General features: G+C 38.8%; 1 protein-coding gene across 5 annotated transcripts in view; it reads right to left on the bottom strand.

Annotated features, from left to right (window-relative positions):
• PTGER3 (prostaglandin E receptor 3) overlaps window positions 1-24573 on the bottom strand; it is a 180242-nt gene that overhangs the window by 11792 nt on the left and 143877 nt on the right. Inside the window, exon 5 of one of the 5 annotated variants that reach the window (XM_043575265.1) lies at window positions 14447-15319. The exons of the other annotated variants lie outside the window; for them this stretch is intronic. The gene's annotated coding sequence lies outside the window, so the exon portion shown is untranslated. Of the gene's footprint in view, window positions 1-14446; window positions 15320-24573 lie in introns of those variants that run through there. 5 annotated transcript variants of the gene reach the window in all.

The raw sequence follows: 24573 nt of genomic DNA on the forward strand, positions 1-24573 counted from the left end.
ATAAAGAACTTCAATTTGGTTATGTGTTTTTAAGGAAAAGCAAAGCAAAGAAACAAGGTCAAGGTCAATAAAAACTGTTAAAAACTGTTAATTAAATACACAATTGTGTGATCTAGATGATTAATTTTGTGTGAATTCAGAAAAGGATATAGGTTCATAGAATTAGAGAAGATGGGGAATATAGAGATAATTTAGTAATGTCCAAGGCAAGAAAATTGATTGTCCCAAACCACATAATCTGTCAATGACAGGGATGGGTTTTAAAACTACAATCCCTTGCATTTTCCAAGATAAATTTGTGCCAAAGTAAAAAAAACAAAACAAAACAAAACAAAAACCATTATATCTTAATTGTGAGATCTGAACTTAAATTTTTTTTTAATATTTATTTATTTATTGAGAGAGAGAGTGAGAGCACATGTGAGCAGGGGAGGAGCAGAGAGAGAGGGAGACAGAAGATCTGAAGCGGGCTCTGCACTGACAGCAGAGAGCCCATAGAGAACCCACAAACCATTAGATCATGACTTGAGCCAAAAGCACATGCTTAACTGACTGAGCCACCCAAGCACCCCAGATTCAAAATTTTTAATAACATCCATCATGAAGTTAGCCCAAACTGGAGAAACTTGATATTACAGTGACACAGAAGAGATGGAGAAAAATATTAGAATGATCCAGCCATTCAACCTGTCTAGATGGAAGCTTTAATGTATATCAGACACTGTTGGGTCCTGTGGCTGCGGAATTAATGAGTAGCTCCCAGTCTGTTAGGAAACCAAGAAACATCTACCAACAAGGATAATAAAATGTAATAAGGGCAATTTGAAAGGCAAATCACAAAGTGCTGTGGGCACAAAATGAGTGGGGAGGAATTAATTCAGCCTGAGAGATTTCTATTGATTCTGCTGTGGTGCTCCACAGAAGAGATGAGATTTGAGTATAACAGGCATCTAAGGGGCTGAAGGCTGTGCCAATCAGAAAGAACAGCAAAGGTATAAGATGTCATACAGCAAAGTGTGTTAAAGAAATAGCAAGAGATTCAACGAGGCTCTAAATATTTATCTAAGAGCCCCAGAAATGTATTTTGAAGAATGCTTAGCTTGTGAAAATTGCCGAACCATTCTGTTCAGAAATGTTTTGCTAATTTCAAATTTTTCTTAATTTTGCAAAAATCCTTTAGCATACTTTCCCACTCTTCTGGTATCAGCATTAGCAGCCTCACCATTGACATTTACATTTTAATAATTGTCAAAAGATGTAAGTGTTGACCACCCGTAACTAAGCACAAACTCTCATCACATTGGCTATATTTTGCCTATACGTCTTTGAAAAAATGTCTAGACTTTGTCAGATTATTTGTGTTTCAGTTATGAATGGAATTCAATAAAAGGGTAACAAACTCAAATGGCATTGACTCAATGTGAACTAATGCAATGAGAACCTTTCCAGTTCCATAAGCAAAAATATCTTCCCCTTATGGTATCTGCTCTTTGCAGTATGTTCTCCTCTCAGAAGAGTTACCACTCATAAAACTTATTTTGTTTTTTTTTTCCTACATAAAGCAAAACTTTCTCATCCTTAACATTTTTTTTAATGCCTCGGTGGAATTCTTTGGCTAAGTTCAAGTTTGCATGAGCTTGGAGGGCATCTATATTATAACAGCTTCCATGTCTGTTTCCTTCCTCCTTCCTCCCAGCTCTGAATAGATGGGATCTTAAGGGAAGGGATGAAATCTCACTCATTTAGTATTTTCAGTATCTGCCACTTAGTAGATATCCTATCAGTGAGAAATAGATGAATGAGAATAAGTGAATGAAACTGGTGAAAGCCCCATTGATCTAAGAATTATGAATCTGGTAAGGAGTAAAATTTAGTTGTTTAAGAAAAGAGATTACCTGAGGGAACCTGGGTGGCTCAGTCGTTTGAGCATCTGACTTCAGCTCAGGTCATAATCTCACCACTTGTGTGTTTGAGCCCCATGTCAGGCTCTGTGCTGACAGCTCAGAGCCTGGAATCTGCTTCAGATTCTGTGTCTCCTCCTCTCTCTGCCCCTCCCCTGCTCTCTCTTTCTTTCTTAAAAAAAATAAATAACTAAAAAAATTTTTTTTAAGATAAAAGAGATTACCTGAAATACTGGGATTTTATGGAGCCAAAAATAACCCTCCCTTTTTTACCCATTCCTGAGTTTGTAAAGTTAGACACATAAAATATATGGACATTTCTTTAAGTAAGTGATGCTACTGATACTGTTTAAAGATCATGACCTAAGTCACGACTTAAGTCATCATTTACAATCAAAATAGTTTTCCAATACTTTATCCCAGGGTTGCATAAACTTATCTCCCAAGTTACCTGCATGGCTGACACCACAGGGCCCTCCCAAAGGAGAGTCTCTTTACCACTTGACAGAGAGGAAATCAGAAGATATTTGTTCATTCTAGAAATATTAATCATACATCTGTTATGTACTAGGCAATAGAGATATGATGTTGAATAATTTCTGTGATCACAATGTTGGACTGAAGTGAACAGGTTATTTCAATATAGCATAATGGTGAGCAATAGGGAACTAAGGGAGGACAGGAGGACCCCAAAGCCTGGACTTAGAAAACTCCAGGAATGTTTTCTATGGGATATCTAAGATGTGGCTTGAGGGAAGAGTAATAATAGCTCTCTAGTAAAAAAGGAGTGTTGCAGACCCCCCCCCCCAAAAAAGTATCTGAAACATAAAGAACTTTTTAAAAGTAATTGGTGGGTAGAATAAGAATGGACAGAGAGATATAGAGAAGGAAGAGAAAAGGAGAATGAAAACAAGACAAGAACAGTTGGTAGAGGACAGTTCAGGGGGGCTTTGCAAGCAATTTTAGGTACTTTCCATTAAAATCTTTCCTAAATGGAATAATAGTTAACTGAATGGTTTCCAGCTAGAGAATGACATGTGACAATGGCCACTTTGTGAAATATGTTAGGAAAGATGGCAGGAGGACCATTTGGGAGACTTGAACATCAGTAGAGGCAGGAAGGTTGGAGAGAAGTAGATAGATTTAAGAAGCATATAGGATGCAACATCAGGAAGAATTATGGCAAGTTAGTTGAAGAAGAAGTCAAGCCTGATGCCACTGATCTCTCGCTTAAGTGGAAAGATGGTTTGTCATTCTCTAATCAAAGTAAGATGCGGGGGATGGAGGGGTGTGATTTAGGGTGATGATAATGAATTCAATTTTAGATTGATGAGTTTGGGGTGTTTGGGGGTCATTATTATAGCCACATCCAGTTGGCAGTAGGATATATAGAAAAAATGAAACACAAATGTACTCTGGGCTGGAGACAAAGATTTGAAGAACATTAACAAGATGACAGGTTGATCCAGGTGTTGACATTGCAAAATCTAAAATAGAAGAGATACTGAAAAACTGAAATTGTCTACTAAAAGTTAACATGATATAAAAATGATTTTGAAAAACAGATTCTTGGGGCTCCTGGTTGGCTCGGTCGGTTGGGCGTCCGACTTCGGCTCAGGTCATGATCTCACGGTCCGTGAGTTCGAGCCCCGCGTCAGGCTCTGTGCTGACAGCTCAGAGTCTGGAGCCTGTTTCGGATTCTGTGTCTCCCTCTCTCTCTTCCCCTCCCCTGTTCATGCTATGTCTCTCTCTGTCTCAAAAATAAATAAACGTTAAAAAAATTAAAAAAAAAAGAAAAACAGATTCTTTGAGGAGTGGTTATTACAAAAGCTTAAAGTATTCCCCTTGGGCAGTTATAGAGCAGTCTATCCACAAAAGTATATTTAGTACATAATATGAACTACAGTTGCATCTAATTGCCATGGATTTACTTGCTAATGGTGGCTTTTGTTTGTTTGTTTGTTTTCTCAGTTGCAACTGGAAATTCTCCCCCATGTTCATCTTTGCCCAGTATATGATTTGGAACAGCTCAATACAATTAGCAATTTCAGTTCAGAACATTGCCAGTATTGGAAAAGCAAAGTGTGACATGTCCTACAAATTAAGATGCACTGCCAAGTATCTTCAGGGTTCCTTGGCTCTGTATGATTAGCTCCCCCATTCATCATGTGTTCATGCAGAATTTTACCATGCCGTCTTGAGAGAATACAGGTGCCCAAAATTCAAGATGTAACTGAGTTAGAGGATTCTACTGCTGGAAGAAAACTTAGAATCTACTAAAGCCAACCTCATTCAAGAATCATGGAAAAATCTTTAAGTCTATTTAAGGCAGTTTTCAACTGTGGGTTAAGATCCATTAGTGGGTTGTGAAATCACTTTGGTAGGTTACTACTTGATTGTTTTAAAAACTGAAATAGAATAAAATAGACTAGAATAGAAAATACCAAAGCATATCACACAAAGAACAAGTAAATATTGTTTTGTAGAAATAAAAGCATGGATAGGAATAGAAAAGAAAGGCATTTTAGTGACTATAACAACATGGATAAATGTGGGAAAGTAACAAAAAATAAGGAATGTGCAGGATTATCAAATAGTTCATGATGGTTATTGCTGAATATAAATGTAGATGACTTATGAAAGAAAAAACTGGACCATTACTAGAGCCCATATTGCACTGGGTCATGAGAAACAACTGGGGAATTAATGTGTTATTCAGGAGGCAACAGAAAATCATGGAAGTTTTCTGAGCAGGGAATCAACATGATAGAAAGTGTAATTCTAGAACTGTATGGAAGGTCATCTTGTACAGAGATCAGGTAGCATTTGTAGTAATAATCCAGACATAAGGAACTCAAAATCTGTGTGTGTCAAATTTCTTCCTGACTCAGGGATTTCCACAGGATGTTTCTTTTGCCTGGATGCTCTCTACCACAGCTGCTACCACCTTATGCTTAAGCTATTTACTTCTAGGTTTTAATATATCAGTGAAATTTCCTCTCTGAGGGAAACTTTCTGACCTTCGACACTAGGTTAAGATACATATCACACTTACAATCAAATAATTAATGTACTATTATTTAGCGTCTGTACCATCTGCTAGAATGTAAGCAGAAGGACTCCATAGCAGAGGGACTTTGTCTTGTTCAAAGCAGTATTCTCAGCAGAGTGGTGCCTTTTAAACTGTTGATTACTGATAACTTTCTGTTGAATAAATGAAAGAATGTTGATAGTAACTACAGAAAGAAAATTAAATGCAGAAGACATTGTAAAGGAAAACCCAGCAGGACTTAGGGATTCATTAGATAATTGAGCAAGGAAAAGGAAAGAACCAAAGATTGTCATTCCTTCTCTCAACAAACATTTGTCCCATATACTGTGTTAGACTTTAGGAAAATGGAGATGAATAAGACATAGTTTCATGGGCAAAAATCAGAGCGGGGGTGTCTGGGTGGCTCAGATGTCTGAGTGGCTTAAGTGTCCAATCTTTATCTCAACTCAGGTCTTGACCTCAGGGTTGTGAGTTCAAGCCCCATGTTGGGCTCCACACTGGGCAGACAGCACTTGAAAAAAATAAAAATTAAAAATTAAAAAAAAATTAAAGCAAACTTTTGCATAACACTTACTCTATGGCAGACACTGTTCAAAGCACTTGAGGTACATTAACCTGAAAACAACTTCACAAGACTAAATTCACTCTGATAAGTGGCAGAGCTAGGATTCAGTTCCAGTTTCTTAATTACCCTGCTGTACTGCTGCTTCAGCCTGAAGCAAGGAACACAGACAGGTAAACAGATGGTCACAAAACGACATCACAATATACGCACACACATGGTCCAGGAAGTAGCCCAAAGAAGAAAGTGGTTATCTATCAAAAAGGGAGGGTCCAGGAAAGGCTCAATGAGGGGAAGTGACATGAAACTGAGTTTGGGGGGATTAAATTGGAGTTTTCCATGTGGGAAACATGATGGGGAGACCACTCTAGATGATAGCTTTTCAAGGCAGGAAAATATGAAATAACATGATGTTTAGGAGGGCCTACAATAAGTTTGGAATTCCTGGAAAATTCCTTGAAGCAGAGGACAGCAAATGGTGCTAAAGAGGTTAGAAGGAGAGGTTTGTCTACCACCCTAAGGAGCTGAGACCTGATTCTGAAGGCTGTAGGAAACACGGAAGCATCGTAAGCAGGAGGAGTGGATGGTATATAATACAAGATCAGACTTGCTTATTAGAAATATCGTGAAGCAGATAAACTGAGGGGTAAGCTAGAAGCAGAAAGACCGATTAGGAGACCACTGCAATCAGCCAGGTAAGAGATTATGGGACTAATATAAGGCAGTAATAGTGGACACAAAAAGAAAAGGATGTATGAATTCTGCAGAGCTTGGAAAGGCACTGGATGTTGGGGAGAGAAAAGAAGAAAGTAAGGTCTTTTCAAGGTTCTTGACTAACTAACCAGACAACTAAAGAGTGGATGGGACAACCAACCAAGGGAGAGGATCTCAAACATTCAAGATGGTGGATTCCATTTGCAGCTCATGTCATTAGGGATAGTCTGACTTTCTAGGTAAAAAGGAATGCACTCAGTAATGTGGGGTCTCCATTAAATAAAATGTTTGAAGTTCACAGTGGACGCCATGGGTGCGAATAAAGTCATTGAGAAAGAACAAAGCAAAGAGCTGAGTGCTGAGCACAGAACCTTGGGGGATTGGTCACAGCAGGGTGAGAAGAAGGGGAGCCAGGGAAGTAAAGTAAACACGACCAGAGAGGCAGGAAGACATTCAGCCAGTACATCACACATTCCAGAAACAACCTCCCCATGGACTACCATCTGGCAAATTCCTGCTTGTGTGTTCTTTCATTTCATACTCACATCGTGTTTCCTACTTTGGAAAGGGTTCCTTGATTGCCTCTTTCAATATAAATCCTTCTGTTCTTTGCTACCAACTGCTACTTGTGTATAATTTGCTCTTTATAGAAACTATCCCTTCATATTTCTGTCTGAATTTGTCTTAATGCTTGACTGTAAGCGTCCTGAGGACTAGAATAATATTGAATCCATTGCCTACAGAAGATGCTTAATAAATGTTTGTTGAATGGAACAGTTTGGGAAACACTGAGTACCATTTAGATTCCCTCAGAATGGGCCAGTAGAAAATCTATCTAACTGTATTCCCATTCGATGTTCCTAATTACAATTACTCGCAGTTCTCCAAGTAACCCCTATTGATCTCTGTTCCTAGAAAACTCATCTCATATTAATTGCCTAATGAAGTCCTACTAATCTTTCAGAGCCCAATCACATCTTCCAGGAGGCCTTTGTCACTGCCAACCCAGACATCAAGCCACCATCAAAGCCCCCAGACCCAAAAGTTAATCATCTCTCTTCTGTAGGAACTCTGTTTTATGCAGTTTGTGATTCCACATTTTTTTTTTTGCCCTGACTATGCACTATGATTCTGATGTGTTCATCTCTGTGTCTCACATCGTAAACTTTGAGCTTCTTCAGTGGAAAACCAATGTCTTGAAGATCTGTGGCTCCAGCAGCTATCACAGAAGCCAGCACATGGTGGTGGGTACTTGGGAAATGGATCAGGAATTGGATGGTTCACAAGCTTATGGCCTTCATGTGGGCTACCACTAGAGGGCACTAGCAGCTCAATCAGACTGGCAGTACTTAAGGTGTTCCCATAGGCTGAGACTCCAAGACAGGGCCCTTTGTGAAGGCACCAGAACTCAAACTTGGACTTTTTTATTTCACCCTGGCAACAGGACGAAGGTGGTTGCGCTTATTTCTGCCTCAGTGTCTCTGTTCTGAATAGCTTATTGGATTTCTAGTTACCTTTTCATCCTCCATGCTCTCTCACATACATGTGTTCTCCCTACCTCATCAGGTATGTCTAAGGAACAACTCTATTCACATCACCTCTTTTTAGCATATTGTGCAAAGCCCTGTGCAGTTGCCCAACCTGCCTTTGCAATTGTATGTCTGCCACTGGTCCTGATCCTCCCTCATCTTACAAAAGCTCAAGAAATGCTTTTTGAACTGTGAAGTAATGGTTTTTCCACCAGGGCCCATTAAGTCACAGACCGGAGACGAGTGATTAGTTCCAAATGATCTGGGCAGGATAGAGGCATGCAAAAATGAATAGACAGTGAGGTCAAGCTAAGATTTCTAACATAAATGCACACCTGATTACCTAGTAGCTGGAGCCTTATCTGACCTGAAACTGACTCTACTCTTAAGTCCCTGTGTGGAGTCATTCAATTTTTAAGGCGCTATTTTAGTTTATCAAAAATTAAATATGCTCTCTACTCCCATGTTCCATTGGAGAAGTATACCTGTCATATTAAGACACTTCTATCAAGTTCCACAGCCTTCTTGTTAAAAGTTTGCCACAGTTAGTCACTCAGAGAATTATAAATATCTGTAGCCTCTGATGTGGTTGTGTTGGAGGAAGGGAGGGGAAAAAATGAAGAGGAGAAGGGTAGCAGTTGACTTTTGAAAAGCCATTGCCATATTAAGTATTTTGAATTGCTTCGATTGTTCTTTTCCATGGGTTTGAAGTTTATTGGACATGCTGCTATGAGTGGGTATGGCCTCATGTTGGTAAAGTTGTGAGGAATTGTTGCTTTTCTTGGCCATGTGTTCATATTGTTTTTCCAGCAAGGGATAGTGTATTTCTCTTGAAGAACTATTAATAACTTGTTTCCATCTTGTGAACAGTGTACCTAACCTATGGTGCTTCCCTCTTTGCAATAGTTGTGTTTGTACAATGGCTGAAAGCTTTGTGTCTCACTTCTGATGGACTCATTTTTCAAACTGAATAAAAATAGCAACCATTATTGAATACTTATTATGTTCCAGGCACTGAACCTTATGTGCACTTAATCCTCACTGCTTATAGTAATTTATAAATTAAGTTCTACTTTTATCTCCATTTTACAGATGGATAAAACTGAGACTTGGAGAAATTGAGTAAAGTGCCCAAGGGTTACCCAGCCCTAGTTCTATGTGATGCCAAAGTTTGCATGGCAGGTATGACACCCAGATCACAAATACAGATACATATAAAATACCTCATTTGATTATTTTTATAAAGTTAACCCAAATTGTTCTCTAAGCTTGTTTTGCCAGGGTGGTAGAAAATTCAGGGGCGCCTGGGTGGCTCAGTGGGTTGAGCAGCCGGCTTCGGCTCAGGTCATGATCTCGCGGTCCGTGAGTTCGAGCCCCGCGTCGGGCTCTGTGCTGACAGCTCAGAGCCTGGAGCCTGTTTCGGATTCTGTGTCTCCCTCTCTCTGCCCCTCCCCCATTCATGCTCTGTCTCTCTCTGTCTCAAAAATAAACGTTAAAAAAAAAATTAAAAAAAAAAAGACAATTCAATTCGAATCACTATTGGAACACACCATACCATGAAGCTGTGCTGTGTGGTCCTGGAGTTAGTTGTAGTTAGTACTACATCATCTGAGATACAGTCATTTGTCTACTTACTGAGTCCCAGTGTGATCTTCACTGTTCCAGACTAGAATCCAATCCTTCTGATCTGGCCATTCTCTTGCTCCATCTCACATTTGAGGCATCAAAGGGCATCTTTGGAGTTTGGAAGTTTGGAATCTGGTGCCCAGGGTGCCACTCTCGTGGTATATCGAAGAGATATTCCTACTGCCATGGGCCACCTCCCTGGAATGCTATTTTTGCTACTGAACAATGTGTGGGTCTTGACTTTGACCTCTTCCTGAGTTTCTCAAAATCCTGTCTACTGTCATCTTCAGGGTAATTGTAGCATAATTTCTTGAACAAGCTCTCACTTCACATCACAAAGAGCCCTTTACTTTAAGCATCTTCTGTTTTCCACTGTGAAAAAATACCAGAGGCTAAGAAATAACAAATGTTTAGCTGTGAGGTAGGAAAATATAGGAAGAATAAAGGTAAGCTAATATTCCCATAAATTGTTCTGCCACATGTGTTTTGTTTTGTTTTGTTTTTTAGGTTTTTCAGATGGGTTAGTCTGAATGGGTGTGGGTTTGCTGATAAGGTATAATGAGTTTTGATGACTGTGTCTTTTCCTTGAAAGTCTATTTTATAGAACCCACTGCCAGGAATAGTAGTATTTCTCTTAATCCTCTGGTTTATTTTTGTGTGATGGATACCATGAGTCATGTGACAGACATTTCCCTCTCCGCAGGTCTTTTGGAGACATTTCGATCAGATACGTGTCTGTGTATTCTGATATTCCTAAGAAATATTTTCTAGGCTGAGATGTTTGAAATAAAGAGAGATTTGCTTTAAAAATACTTCACAGGGGCACCTGGGTGGCTCAGTCGGTTAAGCGTCTGACTTCAGCTCAGGTCATTATCTCACAGTCCATGAGTTCGAGCTCGTGTCAGGCTCTGTGCTGACAGCTCAGAATCTGGAGCCTGCTTCAGATTCTGTGTCTCTCTCTCTCTCTCTGCCCCTCCCCTGCTCGTGCTCTGTCTCACTCTGTCTCAAAAATAAATGAAAACATTGAAAACAATTTTTATAAAAAAAATACTTCACATTATCATATATGTCAGGACATGGTAAGGAGGGAGACTAATGAAAGTGGCCTCTGATTCAGTCTTTTTAAATAATTTTTAACATTTCTCTTTTTAAATATATAGATTCTAGATTTTTATGTTTAACTAGCAAATATGGTGTTACTACTAAGTAACACTTGTTTAGACCTGATATCACAAGTATAAAAGAAAACCAACAATATAATGCTTTCATCTTTGTTTCTCCTTAAATATTTGTTTTTCCTTCGTGGAACTGGGAGAAGAGAAAGTTTCAGGTCACCCCAGAAGGCACAGAATTGCTGGGCCAGCCATCTAGAAGCAAAGCACAATATGGACCTGTCCGTATTTATACCTCCTCCGCCCCAAGGCAATTCCATAGACTTGAACCTCCCCACCCTTCAGAACAGGAGAAAATTGAATTTATTCCCACTTAAGTTCCAGGAGGTTGCCATGTTCCCCATGGGCACTCCATAAATATTGACTAAATTGAATGTTGCCCTGTGTTATCTTCCTTTCTTTCTTTTTCCTTCCCTGGTCCTCTGACTGCTTTCTTGGGGCCTTGAAAATCACCCTTTCTTTTTGTCTCATCAGCTCTCAGTGTGAGGCCTCTCTATTTTAATATCACCTCTTTGTGTTTGTTTTCTCTGTGTGTCTTCTCTCAGTTTCTCTTGGAATCTGTTCTCTCTCTGCTTTCTTTTTCTGAGACTGTCTCTCTCTGTTCCTCTACTCCTCCCATCTCTCTGTCTCTCTGCCTGTCTCTCTCTCACAGATGTACCTTTCTGTATTTGTGTTTGTTCTCCTCCTGGAGTTATCATCTGAAGGGGTTCACAACAAGCCTCCCCAAAATGTGCTACATAGTCAGGTAGATTCTTTGAGCTGTAGTCAATGATGTCCCAAAAGACTCAAGGAAGAGTTTTTACCATCCCCTTAGCTGCCTAAAAGAATTTAGATGGAGGGCCTTGTCCCAGAAGAGAACAAATCACCAAATGAAACTACAAGGAATATGGGACAGGTATGGTAAACTTTCTGCGTCCTATTGTCTTTACTTTGCATGGCAAACATCTGTTTACCACACATTTGCTCTTCCCATTTTCCTGTGAATTGTCTTTCTCCCCTTTGAAGTCTCAAACACCTACCCCCTTCTTAGCTCAAGATGTCAATAAGCCTTAGTTGCCTGACTGTCTGGGGGTCTCATATTGCTATGGCACTCCCATATGCAATTAAATTTGTCTTTCTCCTGCTAAGTTTTTCTATGTCAATTTAATTAATAGACCAGCCAAAGGAACCTAGAAGGGTAAAAGAAAAAAATTTTCCTCCTCTACACATCAAAAATCGTTGCCTTTTTTCCCAAGAGATTAGACATATTTGAAGATTTTTATAAGTGCTCAGAATAATTAATTTTATGCTTTTCCCCCCTTGAAATAGCATGTTTAGCCCCTAAATATGGGAATGCAGTAACAGTGGATTGGTCTGTATCAACTACAATACATTCTAAGTCATGTAGAGTGATTGTGTCAACTCTCCTCTGGATTTTCTGTTTGCACTCTGCCCAGACAGCACTGCATTCCTCTGTTCCTTCTGACACAAATACGGCAACATTTCACCAGGCGACTATTAGCCTAGAGGGAATACTAACTTCCCCCTTCCCCTAGAGTTTATATCCCGTTCCAGTAATTTGGCCCCAGATACTGGCACAGAAACACTGGTTGCATAAAGTCCCTGGAGCCTGATACTTACTTTTTGTCCTCTGTGCCTCCAATTTTAAAAACTGAAATGGGACACTGGTTTGCTATTACTTTCCTACATTGACTTTCTGTGAAGATTTGAAGGGTGTGGTCAACCGCCTCTGGGGTTTCACATAAGTAACTGTATTGCCTTGGGCATTAAAATTAATCCTCCAAACGTTATTGGTAAAATAACATACTAATTGTTATCTAAGAAGGCATATGGAGCATTAAACTTTAAAGGTCCCTGGTACGGATAGAGTAAACAAAACCTTTGCCCTTATATTTAGGAGAAAAATCATATTTTTTTCCCCTTAAGCTCTCAATATTGAGAGCTTAACATGTGCCAACCACTTTATGCAAAATATCTCATTTACTCTTTACAGCAACTCTGCAAGTTAACAAGATGACCCACGTCCTCGTTTTGCAGATGAGGAACTGAGGCTAAGAGAAGTTAAGTGACTTGACAAAAATCATAGCAGAACTGAAACTTGTGTGTATTTTCACGTTATCGAAATCAATTTTTGTGCCTAGAAAAGAGCTATTCAAGATATTTTGGTGCAAAATTAGTATTCAATTAATTTGAAACCCTTGTTTTTCTTAAGCTTGTATGCTAGTTTATAAATTGAATTAAGAAACTTATCAATTTAGCAAGTTTAATAATTATTTTGAAGGAATACTTTACAACTTAATTAAATTCTTTGAATATCCAGCCACATTTATTAATATGATATATTTTTATTTCCTTTTAAGTACATTGTGTGACTTAACAATCTTTCCAATAACTTAATTAATTCTTATAAATCTAATAAATTAAGTTTTTAGATATGGTGAACTTCAGTTTCTTTTAAATGTTTCAAATGAAATTTCAATCTGAAATGTTAAGTCTAAAGCAATGAATCAATTACTCATTTTAACTTGGAATTATAAGATTGACCTCTTATTCTAATAGGTCTAATTTTCTTGAATAGTACAAATAATTAAACTTCAAAATAAGCACAGATTCCTAAAGACAAATATTTTAATGCTTTTATATTTTGGTTTTCTTATTCATAAAACAAAATTTTGCTATCATTAAAAGATAAGGACACAATGCTATCTCCCCATTAATTTTGATGTTACTTTCTTAAAGTAATTTTAGGAGATGCCTTCTCAATTTTCTGGGGTTTCTTAAATACCAGAAATATCAACAGGACATGACTGGACCCTTATCTGTTGGGACAATGTGTCTGTTGGGACACATTGAGATCTATTTACCGAAGTCAGTTCTCTCTGTGGTAGACAGCATTCCAAGATGACCTTTAAGATTTCTGCCCCCTAGTGTGCACAACCTGTATAACCACCTCCCCTTGGGTGTGGGTAGAATTTGTGAATATGAGGAGTCTGATTTAATCAGGTGAGCCTCAAAAGAAGCCAGAAGCAGTGAGAGTACTCTCCTGCTGGCCTTGGAAAGGGACCTTCAAGTCTGAAAGGAGGTCATAGCCCTGGATGACACCTTGATTTCAGTCTTGATTTCAGTCTGATAAAACTCTGAGCAGAAGATCCAGCCAACCCACATCCAGAGTCCCCCTTAGGAACTGCCAGATAATAAATTTGTTTTGCTTTAACTTGCTAAGTTTGTGGTGATTTGTTAGAAATCAATTTAAAAAATGAATACATTCTCCAACAGGGGTGGTCTTACCACTTGTGTTCTTCAGGTTCAAGTTATACATACCTAAATCTTTTGTCCACTAACAGAGACCTGAATGCACCACCACCCCCAACTCCAGGCTGTTGTTCCTTGATAGGATTTTGCATCGTTTACCAGGTGAGATATTTAAATGCCTTCCCATGTATAAGAGCTTTGTCAAATATCCAAGTTCCTGTATATAGGGACTTGAAGGAGCTCCTCTCTGTTTGTTATATTCTTCCTGTATTTGGGTCATAACTCATCTAGACAGTATAGTGACATCCCATTGAATTCTTTATATCTTTCATCATTTTGCCTAACTATTCCAATGTCAGTTTCTGGAAAACACTAGAGTCCACATCTGATTCTAGAATCAGACTCCTTCTATTCTTCCCTTTAATAAGCAGGCATAAGCTAAGTTTTGATGAACAGTCTTGAGTGTTGAAATGATATTGGGATTCCTACTTTCCCTCGTCATTCTGAGAGCATTCCAAAATCTCTCTGGCTAGTGTTCATGGGTTCTCTCTGCTTTCTCTAAAACACTAGTAATTATATTCTGCCATCATCACTTACTTAGTCCCTCAAAAATGTATAATGAGCCTTCTCCCCAATGATCCTGAAGTCCACTTGTGCATTTATTCATTAAGCTTTTCTCTTAACAGTACAATGATAGTTGACCATAATACATAATACTCTGAGACATACAAAGAATAAAAGATAACAATTCTTATTCCATAAGATTTTATGGTCTATTTGGAAACAAGATATGGATACAAAAAAATCAATAATTTTGCATACAAATCATAAAGTTTAAGTGATACATGTTAAGTGACATGACTGGTAAAAATACTAAGTGGAGGTACAGATTAGAGTAAGTTAAAAAATGCAGAGCAAGTAGAATTTAAGTTCATTTATTCATTCAACAAGCATATATTTAGTGTCTCTGATGTGTCAGGTGCTATGTTAGGCACTGAAGGGCCAAGAATAAGGCACAGTCACCCTCTTCATCAAGCTAACATCATAGCTGAGAAAACAAAAGCATAAGAAAAGTATGAGGACACACACTATGAAAAACACTATTATGATGGTGTATACAATATGTAATGCAAAGGAAGTGGAGAGAGGAATTAGGCTGATGATAAAGATGGGGGGAAGTCAGTGGTGAGGGAGCCTTTCAAGAGGTGACATTTTCATTGGTCCTTCTGGCAGAAATAACACTTGTCTTTTTGCTTAACCATTTCAGCCATGCCAAGAACTACCCCAAGCACTGTATACTAATGCTCATATAATCCTCCCAATGACTTCATTTGATCAAGGATATAACGGCAGTGTGGAGTAATTCCCAAAGATGACACAGAGGTCATTCGGTCACATCTCCTCCAGCACGGCTCCAATCTCCAATCAGAGCTATTCTCGTCTCTCTCAGACTTTTGCAGACTCCGGTCTCTCTGCTGCTGCCATTGCCTTACACCTGGTCTCTTTGTGATCTTTCAAAAACACAAATCAGATAATGTCAGTGCTCTGAACAAACTTTCCAACAGCTTCCCATCTCACTTGCATTAAAACCTAAGGTTCTTAGCACAGCTTTCAAGATCCTGCGTGATTTTGCCCTCACTCCTGTGACATCATTACCTACCACTCTCTCCTGAATCCGTCATTCTACAGCCACCCTTCTCCCTCTTTGCTGCTCCTTGAATGAACCAAGAATGCTCCTTGCTGATCCCCCTGTCTGGGACACTGTCCCCCAGATATTGGCATGCCTCACTTCCAGACCTCAATTCAGGTCTCTGATCAAATGTCATCTTCTCAGAAAAGCCTTCCTGACCAGCTGTGGAAAACACAACGCACTCACCTCTCTGCTCCCACTTCACTCTGAATCCTTACCCTGCTTTATTTTTCACTGTGACACTAATCAGATATTTTCTGTCTTCATCAATGAGAATAACGTCCTTGAACTTTATACTCCTCTTTACTTTATCCCCAACACGCAACACAAAGCTGGCACTAGAGGCTCAGTAAGTGGTGTTGAATCTGTGTATTCATTAATAAATGAAGTGATTTGTCAATGGTCACATTCTGGGTGTGTGGCAGGGTCGGCCTTTGTCTAACTCTAGACTCCAAGTTCTTAAATACTTCTTACTACTGAGGAAGAAGGGGAAAAATACATTGACACTGGGAATAGCTGCAGCATAGAGGATGTGAGAATGAGGGTGCTGACATAAAACTAGGAAGATGGTTTAGGACAGATCGTGAAGGATTTGGAAGTCTTGGAAAAGAAGCTTATAATTTCCCCTGTGAGCATGGAGAGGAGGCTTGCAGTATGGAGAGGAGGCTTGCACCCTCTAAATATGAGTGGAGAGAGCTTGAGACCATCTGACCTGGGGAAAGGGCATTTATATACAATTTAATGACACTTCAGATCTCTTTTCATTTCCATGACAATTCTACAGAACACTGCACTCTCTAAGGGACTAAGTGGAGAATTTAGCAAATAGATTCCTTCCTAGTATTTTTCACACCTGGCCTGGTATAGACTTTTAAATGCTGAAGCTTTGAGGTATGGTTAGCTTTGATTCCTAGTCTCTTTTGGAGATCATTCTGCATATTATTAATCATAATTATTAGAACTATTTTTTATAAAAATGTGTATATGTTGTCCCTGTCTCTGTTGAGCAGCATCTTTTTATTTTTATTTCAGTATTATTTCTGTTTGTGTGGTATATGGTGGGGTAGGCAAGGGGGGAGGTGAGTCTCAGGTTTCTGAATCCTACTTCCTGATATTTCTTATGGCCAGAGAAATAATTGAAGTTGGCATCTTTTCAGTTCAATTCGAGCTTCTTTATATGATGGATTTTGTTTATTGCTCTTTGTACTTATTTTCCAATGAAGTCCTTAAATAATTTCTCTCTGTTTTTAAATTTCCAAAGTTTTGTTATCCTTTCTGTGGTACATTAGGAAATATAAAGCAGATTTTACAAATCTGTTTTACATGGGAGCTGCCTGATTTATGTCAGCTATCATTTTCTAGCTGGGTGGTTATGCTAGGTTTCATAATATGCCAAAGCTCATATTCAAATACAAACTATAGACCAGCACGTAAACAAGAGGCAGAGAAATATTTTTTTTTCTTCCACTGAGCAACTCAAAATAAGGATGGGAAAGGCAGCTTCATATGGGTTTAATCCTGGCTGGAAAGCAATGAAGCAACAACTCTCTTTCGTTTTGGTGGTAATCAAAGCAAGCAAAGCTGTGGGTGTTGACTCTTTGAAAATCAGCGGAATTCTACCATGTATGCTTGCTAGTCTCACCCTGGCCTTTCTCCAAGCTGAGTAGAGAACAGTTCCAACAAGCGCCCCCCTGACTGAGCAGAAAAAGCACCGCATGGTTTTTTTTGTTTTTTTTTAATTTTTTTTTTCAACGTTTATTTATTTTGGGACAGAGAGAGACAGAGCATGAACGGGGGAGGGGCAGAGAGAGAGGGAGACACAGAATCGGAAACAGGCTCCAGGCTCTGAGCCATCAGCCCAGAGCCTGACGCGGGGCTCGAACTCCCGGACCGCGAGATCGTGACCTGGCTGAAGTCCGACGCTTAACCGACTGCGCCACCCAGGCGCCCCCCGCATGGTTTTTTTGTGGGAGATGCTGAAGAGGCATGAAATGCACCAGAGAGATAGTGTTTTTATGCTCTCAGGCAGATTCAAAGCTTCTGAAAAGCCACCATTCAAAGGATAAATAATAAACACCAAAGAGAACCACAGACAAGGGTAGGGAAGTTCAGGAACACATAAATGTATGTATCTATGTCGATCCTCATTTTCCAGTCAGCCTTCCAAGAATTAAACATCACCAGAGATGCTGGGAAAAGGACATGCAAATCTTCGGTAGTAAGAAAGTAGGCCTTGATTTGTGTACTTGGGAATTTTTTTTCTTCTGATGGAAAGACATGGGACATAGCAGTGATGTTTACTTCATGCATTTGTGCAGATGAGAAAAAGATCCCTCTTCCTTAGAGATTCTTCTTCTCTCTGCCTGGCACCCTTGTGCTGTGAACGCCATGCAGTATGGTACTGCATATAGTTTGCAGCCATCGGAGACAGAGTGAGCCACAGCACATTGCAGGTTTGGGAGGTTTATTTGGAAAGTAAGATGCTTGAGAGCTGCTGAATTTATCTCGTGTTCAAAGAAGTCTTTCCCCTCTTTGATGCCATCCTCACTTAGATTTCCATGCTGCTGAACTACTGTAGCTAGATCTATGCTAAATAGCTCCTTTGCAACATGCAAATTAATGCCCCCAAATCTAAATCCAGTGCACCAAAAGAATTTCCACTTAAGGTTGTGCTCCATTTGTTGATTTATATTTATGTTCTGTTAATAATAAATACAATTATCTTATTTCTCTGTTGGAGAAGTTTAGTTTGAAGATGGAAAGGCAATTATTTTAATTTTTGTTTGTATATAAAGATTAACATATCTTGCATTCAGAAAAAATTAAATTACCACAAAAAATTAAAACAAGAATCATGATACCAGTTGAATAATATTTCAAATTAGGTGTTAAGATCAGGTTTCCATTCTAGGCAATATATAATTCTTTTTATAAAGTTTATGCTTGATAGTTTTTTTCTTGCAGTGACAATCTATTAGATGATTCTTCATGTTATATCTTGATAAAAACTTGAGACAAGAAGGAAAAACGTCAGATTGCTAACTTCCTCTGGAAAGCCCCAGGTATCTGTGAGGACTCCTTCTTAGGCTCCTTCTCTTGGGTCAGTTTTCTTTCTTTACTTTTAGGAGTTACCTTCCATTTTACTTTATACCATAGCTCTTTTCCTGTCTTTCATTCCCAAATGTCACCTTTGGGACATTTGACCTTTACTGTGTGACTACTTGAAGTTGTACATTAAGCATGCATGAATTCTTCTTCACCTCTTTCAGAAACTTCATTTGGTGCTTCTATGTTATACCATTTCAATTCAGCTCAATTCAACAATTATTTCTTTTTTTTTTTTTTAATTTTTTTTCAACGTTTATTTATTTTTGGGACAGAGAGAGACAGAGCATGAACGGGGGAGGGGCAGAGAGAGAGGGAGACACAGAATCGGAAACAGGCTCCAGGCTCTGAGTCATCAGCCCAGAGCCCGACACGGGGCTCGAACTCACGGACCGCGAGATCGTGACCTGGCTAAAGTCGGACGCTTAACCGACTACGCCACCCAGGCGCCCCTCAATTCAACAATTATTTCTTGATAGACTATTATGTACAGACACTAGACAAGGACTTTGGGGGACAACAAGTTGAAGGAAAGATAGACCTTGCACTCAGCATTCAATAAGCAATAGCAAGAACAGTAATAACAACTGGCATTTAACTTTTATTCAGTGTAAACCTAGAAGTCGTAGCCACAGCAGTCAGCCAAGAAAAAGAAATAAGAGGTATTCATATTGCAAAGTTAAACTGTCGCTATTTGTAGGTGACATGATACTATATGTAAAAAAAAAAGTCTTTTTAAAATTATTTTTAAAATTTATTTATTTTGAGAGAGAGAGAGAGAAAGTAGGGGAGGGGCAGAGAGAAAGCAAAGAGAATCTCAAGCAGGCTCTGTGCTGTCGATGCAGAGCATGATGTGGAACTCAGTCCCACAAACCATGAGATCATGACCTGAGCTGAGATCAAGCTCCAGATGCTTAATGAACTGAGCCACTCAAGTGCCCTGATACATAGAAAATCTTAACAATTCCACCAAAAAACTACTAGAAGTAATAAACAAAAACAGTAAAGTGGCAAGACGCAAAATTAATACCCAGGAATTGGTGGTGTTTCTATATACAAACAACGTCACAGAAAGAGAAATTTTAAAAACAACACCGTTAACAATTGCACCAAAAAAAATAAACTACCCAGTAATAAACTTAACCAAAGAGGTGAAAGACCTTGTACTCTGAAAACTATAAAATCCTAATGAAAGAAATTGAAGATGACACAAACAAATGGAAAGATATTCCATGCTGATGGACTAGAAGAATTAATATTATCAAAATGTCCATATTACCTAAAGCAGTCTACACATTTAATGCAATCCCTATCAAAGTACCTACATCATTTTTCACAAAACTGGAACAAATAATCCTAAAATTTGTATGGAACTACAGAAAACTCCAGGTAGCCAAAGCAATCTTAAGAAAGAACAAGTCTGGATATATCACAATCCCACATTTCAAGATATACTACAAATCTGTAGTAATCGAAACAGTATGGTACTGGCACAAAAATAGACACCTAGGTCAATGGAACAGGATAGACATCCCAGAGATAATGCACATATATAATGTCAATTAATCTATGACAAAGGAGGCAACAATATACAATGAAGGAAAGATAGTCTTTTCAACAAATTGTGTTGGGATAGCTGGGCAGCTACATGCAAAAGAATAAAACTGGACCACTTTTAACAGCATACACAAAAAGCAACTCAAAATGGATTAAAGACCTAAACAAGAGACCTGAAATGATAAAAATCCTAGAAGAGAACCCATGCAGTAATTTCTCTGACAGCCACAGCACATTTTTCTAGATACATCTCCGGAGGCAAGGGAAACAAAAGCAAAAATAAACTATTGGGACTACATCAAAATAAAAGTTTTTGCACAGCAAAGGAAACCATAAACAAAACAAAAAAACAAACCACCAAATGGGAGAAAATATTTGAAAATGATATATCTGATAAGGGGTTAAAACCCAAAATATATAAAGAACTTATACAACTCCACACTGCTGGATGTGAGTGATTCCATCTTGTGCACCACATACATTCACAGGAGTTTTGTTCTATTTCTTTCCTACCTTAAACACAGTAAGCCCTCTTACTTTCTTCATATTTATTTGAATGCTATCCTCTCTGGAACCTGCTTCTTGGCCACAGTGACTTCTACTCATCTTGTAAAACTCACTTTTAGCTTCCCCAAGCTGGGCTTTCCTGACACATTCCCCCCTGGGGGAGCATTAAGTGGCTCATCTTTGGATTTCATCTACAACCAGCAAATCCAGTCACACAAAACTTACCCCACTCCTTTGTCTATTTCTGATCCTAGGCCATGAGCTGCTAACAGGCAGGGACTCTCATTTATCACTGATGATTGTTTAACAAAAGAATGAAGAAACAATAATCCAAAAATTATTCCTCTTTGATTTTGGAACGCATTTCCTGTATTCCAGTTTGCTATAAATACAATCACCCACAACTGGAGATGTCACCCAAGGACTTACGGTTGAATATTGATAAAACAGCCAGAAACATTTCCATGAAATTTAAATGTTTAGCACCTCTAGTGCTGCTCTTTCCTTCACTCCTTGTTACTCTTTGTAGAGGTTCTCTCCTCTTCTCTAACTGATAAAGGCGAATCTTAAGAAATAAAACAAGCAAAAAAAAAAAACACCTCCAGTTTTAAAATGTGGGAACATCAAATGACAGCCCCAACTGCTTGACAGAATGAAAACAAGGTCAGTGTCTTATCCTTCCACAGTGGTTGCCCCCCACCCCCAACGTCGAGCCAGAACTGTGCTCTCGAGCCATGCTGTTTGTTTTACAGCTTGCGGACTTGCACAAAATTCTTTCTCTAACAACAACAATCATAAAAATAGCATGGTCTTTTTTGCAACCTTACTCATAGCCTAAGGAAAGGAAGATTACAAAATTATGCCAGCATAAGAGCATCAGCTGAGATCCCAAAAGGTCCTAACAATACTTGGCAAATACTTTTTATAATTTGAAGAACTGAGTAAGAGAGGCATATGCTATGAGTCTTAGAAAAAGACATTTGAGGTTGCCCTTAAAAGTGGGAATGCAGCAAATCAACACAGTCTTTGCCGTGAAATTCTCACTCAACTGAGAAGGGCAAACCCGAAATAGGTCTGAGTCAGTTTTGAAAGGGCTTCCTCCAAGACAGAAATGCATTTCTTTACAATCATCCCATGAACAAGTATTATGGAGCACCTACTATACGATCTCTGGTGTGAAATACCCAGAAGTGAGGTAGTAAAATGTGGAGTGTCAGGGGGAAAAAAGACTGGGGGCAGACAGACCTGTATTTCGGTCCCAGTTCTCTCACTTATTCGCTGTTGCTTTGAGGCTTGTTAGTGAGCCTCTCTTAACCTGTGCTTCCTTGTCTATAACATGCTGATAATAACCCTACCTCAGCTTTGTTCTGACGCTTAAACAAGATCGTGTATTCAGAGAGCTTAGCAAAGTGCCTGGCACCGAGTGGCGCTTAGTAAACGGTGGCTATCACCTGCTGACATGTATTTAACATGGCTGGTACCAAGCACGATCAATCTCAAATGAGAAGCACACAGAGAAAATCTGTTACAAGTGAAAGTACGTCTCTAGTCTTCGTGTGCTCGTAAATTATACCAGGCCCTCCAAGGATAAACACAACCCTACTCTCTGTCCTCCGCCAGTAATTATAACCTCCATTAAAGCAAGAACATTTCTTCGTTTTCCTTTCTAGCTTTCTAGAAAGAAACCATTCCCACACCAAACCAAACACCATTCCCACAGCATATCTTGAAGTATATATTGAACAAGATTTCATCAATATCCTTTCTGCGGTTAGGTGATTGGCTCTTGGAAAGCAGAAACAAGGTCCATTATTCGTCTTTTTTTTTATGCTGTTACTACTGAGTACAAACTAGAGGGGAACTAAGGACAAAACAAGACAGCTCAGATTGGATCTAATTTACTAGCTCCATCCAAAAGTTCCCAGATCAATGTCCTAATGTAGCCTGAGGGAAGGTACCCATCAGGTGCCAAATACCTTATGTTACCAAACCTAATTTTCATTCTAAGCCACATGAGGTAGATACACATTTCCCCATGGTATAGAGTAAGCCAAGGCTCAGAGCAGTGAAGACTTTCCCAAAGCCAGGCAGCTAAGTAGGCAGCACCTCGATTTAATCTAGAAGAACCTGATGCTTTCTCCCACAGCACACAGCCTATTGATTCAGCAGTGACAGTGGTTTAAAGAATAATATCGGAACAGGGCCAACATGCTGTGCATGGAGTGTAGAATATTGGTCACTCTGCTAAGAGAGCATCTTTTCTTGTGACACTGTTATTTCCTGATGAGGCTACCTCACCAGGACTTTCCCCAGCATCTGTCTTATCCTGGTAGGTGTCAAGATCATAGAGAGAAACCATTTTTTTTTCTCACTAAAATCCAGCTCCCTGAGTTCATATGTCAGTGTTCAGGCAGGAATGTGAAATGCCTTTTACATGACTAAAATCTCTTCCCTGAATAGTCAAGACTTTTCCATGAATGGATAGAATTTTATAATACAAGATGTTCAAATAGGTCAGGAAAAATTCCTTTGAAAACTACTGCCAAAATGAAATTCTCCAAATGTTCCGGTTGAAAGTACGTTTGCTGCTAGGAATACAAACAACAGAGAAAATTCATTTGTTGATAGCTTCCCTGATATTTTAATTATACTCTCCAAATTCTGTTTTTTTTCCTCGATGTAACAATTTTATTCTCAAAATAAAAATGTTTAATCCACATGTAATAGTAAAATTAATGCATTATCTTTTTTCCTTGCTGTAAAATGAAATTAAAAATGCCAAGAAGCACATTTTGCTTCCAGCAGAATGGAAAGTAACCTTTTGAAGGGCCTGATAAATTTGATTTCTTATGTAGTTTTCTGATAATCATCAGTTTAACTCTGTTAAATACCAAGTGGCATTTTAAGCCTGCAAGTCTGCCAGAAAACTACATTGAATTCCCAGTGTCTTAAGTGACCTTGAATAGCTTAACACATTTCAGTATCTTTCTGGTTGTCTGATATGAGGCATATTTGGTTATTTTCATTGCCTTGTTGAAGGCAAACTTAATATGTCTTAAAAAAAATGTGTTACATAATTTGTTCAACCCATGGAGGAAAATTAAAATTTTTAAAAATACTGTGAATTTTTAAATTCCTGTGCCATTTGGTTGAAAGCTCACCTTTAAGCAAAAGAACATTAAAGTTACTCTGTTTTTTGAAATCTCTCCCTTGAAAGCCACTCCTATCCCCCTCAGAGATCTACTCATCTTTATGAGAGACTTATAGAGTAGATGTTATTTTTTTAAGGTATTATTTAATTATTTTGAGAAAGAGAGCATGCATGCATGAAGGTGGGGAAAGGGCAGAGAGAGAGGGAGAGAGAGAATCCCAAGCAGATTCTGCATTGTCAGCACAGAGCCCAACGTGGAGCCCAAACCTATGAACAGAGAGATCATGATCTGAGTCTAAATCAAGAGCCAGATGCTTAACCAACTGACTCACCCAGGTGCCCCTGGAGTAGATGTTATTAATTCCACTTTATAAATGATGAAAATGAGACTCAAAGAATGTACATATTGAGCCCCAGAAAATGCGACTGTAAAGGGGCAGAGGCAGGGCTCAAACCACTGGGTCTGATACCAGGTCCAATCTTTTAACCTGAAACATGACTTTTTTAGCATTCCCTTGTTTTTCTCTCCTTAAAGTTTCTCTCTTGATATTTTAACTTTGAATACTCCCTCAGCACCATAGTGAGAGGACAGAATTCTGACACAGATATGACAACTAGAAGACATGAATAAGTAATTTATAGGTCATGATCTTTACCTATCCTTTTTTTATTTTCTCAAAACTACTTGATAGTTGATAGTTCACCCTCTGTGTGTATAGGGCTTTCTGAGCAAGTCTTTTGCTGGGCATGAATAA

The sequence above is a fragment of the Prionailurus bengalensis genome, chromosome C1, assembly GCF_016509475.1.
Source record: "Prionailurus bengalensis isolate Pbe53 chromosome C1, Fcat_Pben_1.1_paternal_pri, whole genome shotgun sequence".
In the NCBI taxonomy this organism is placed as follows: Eukaryota; Metazoa; Chordata; class Mammalia; order Carnivora; family Felidae; genus Prionailurus; species Prionailurus bengalensis.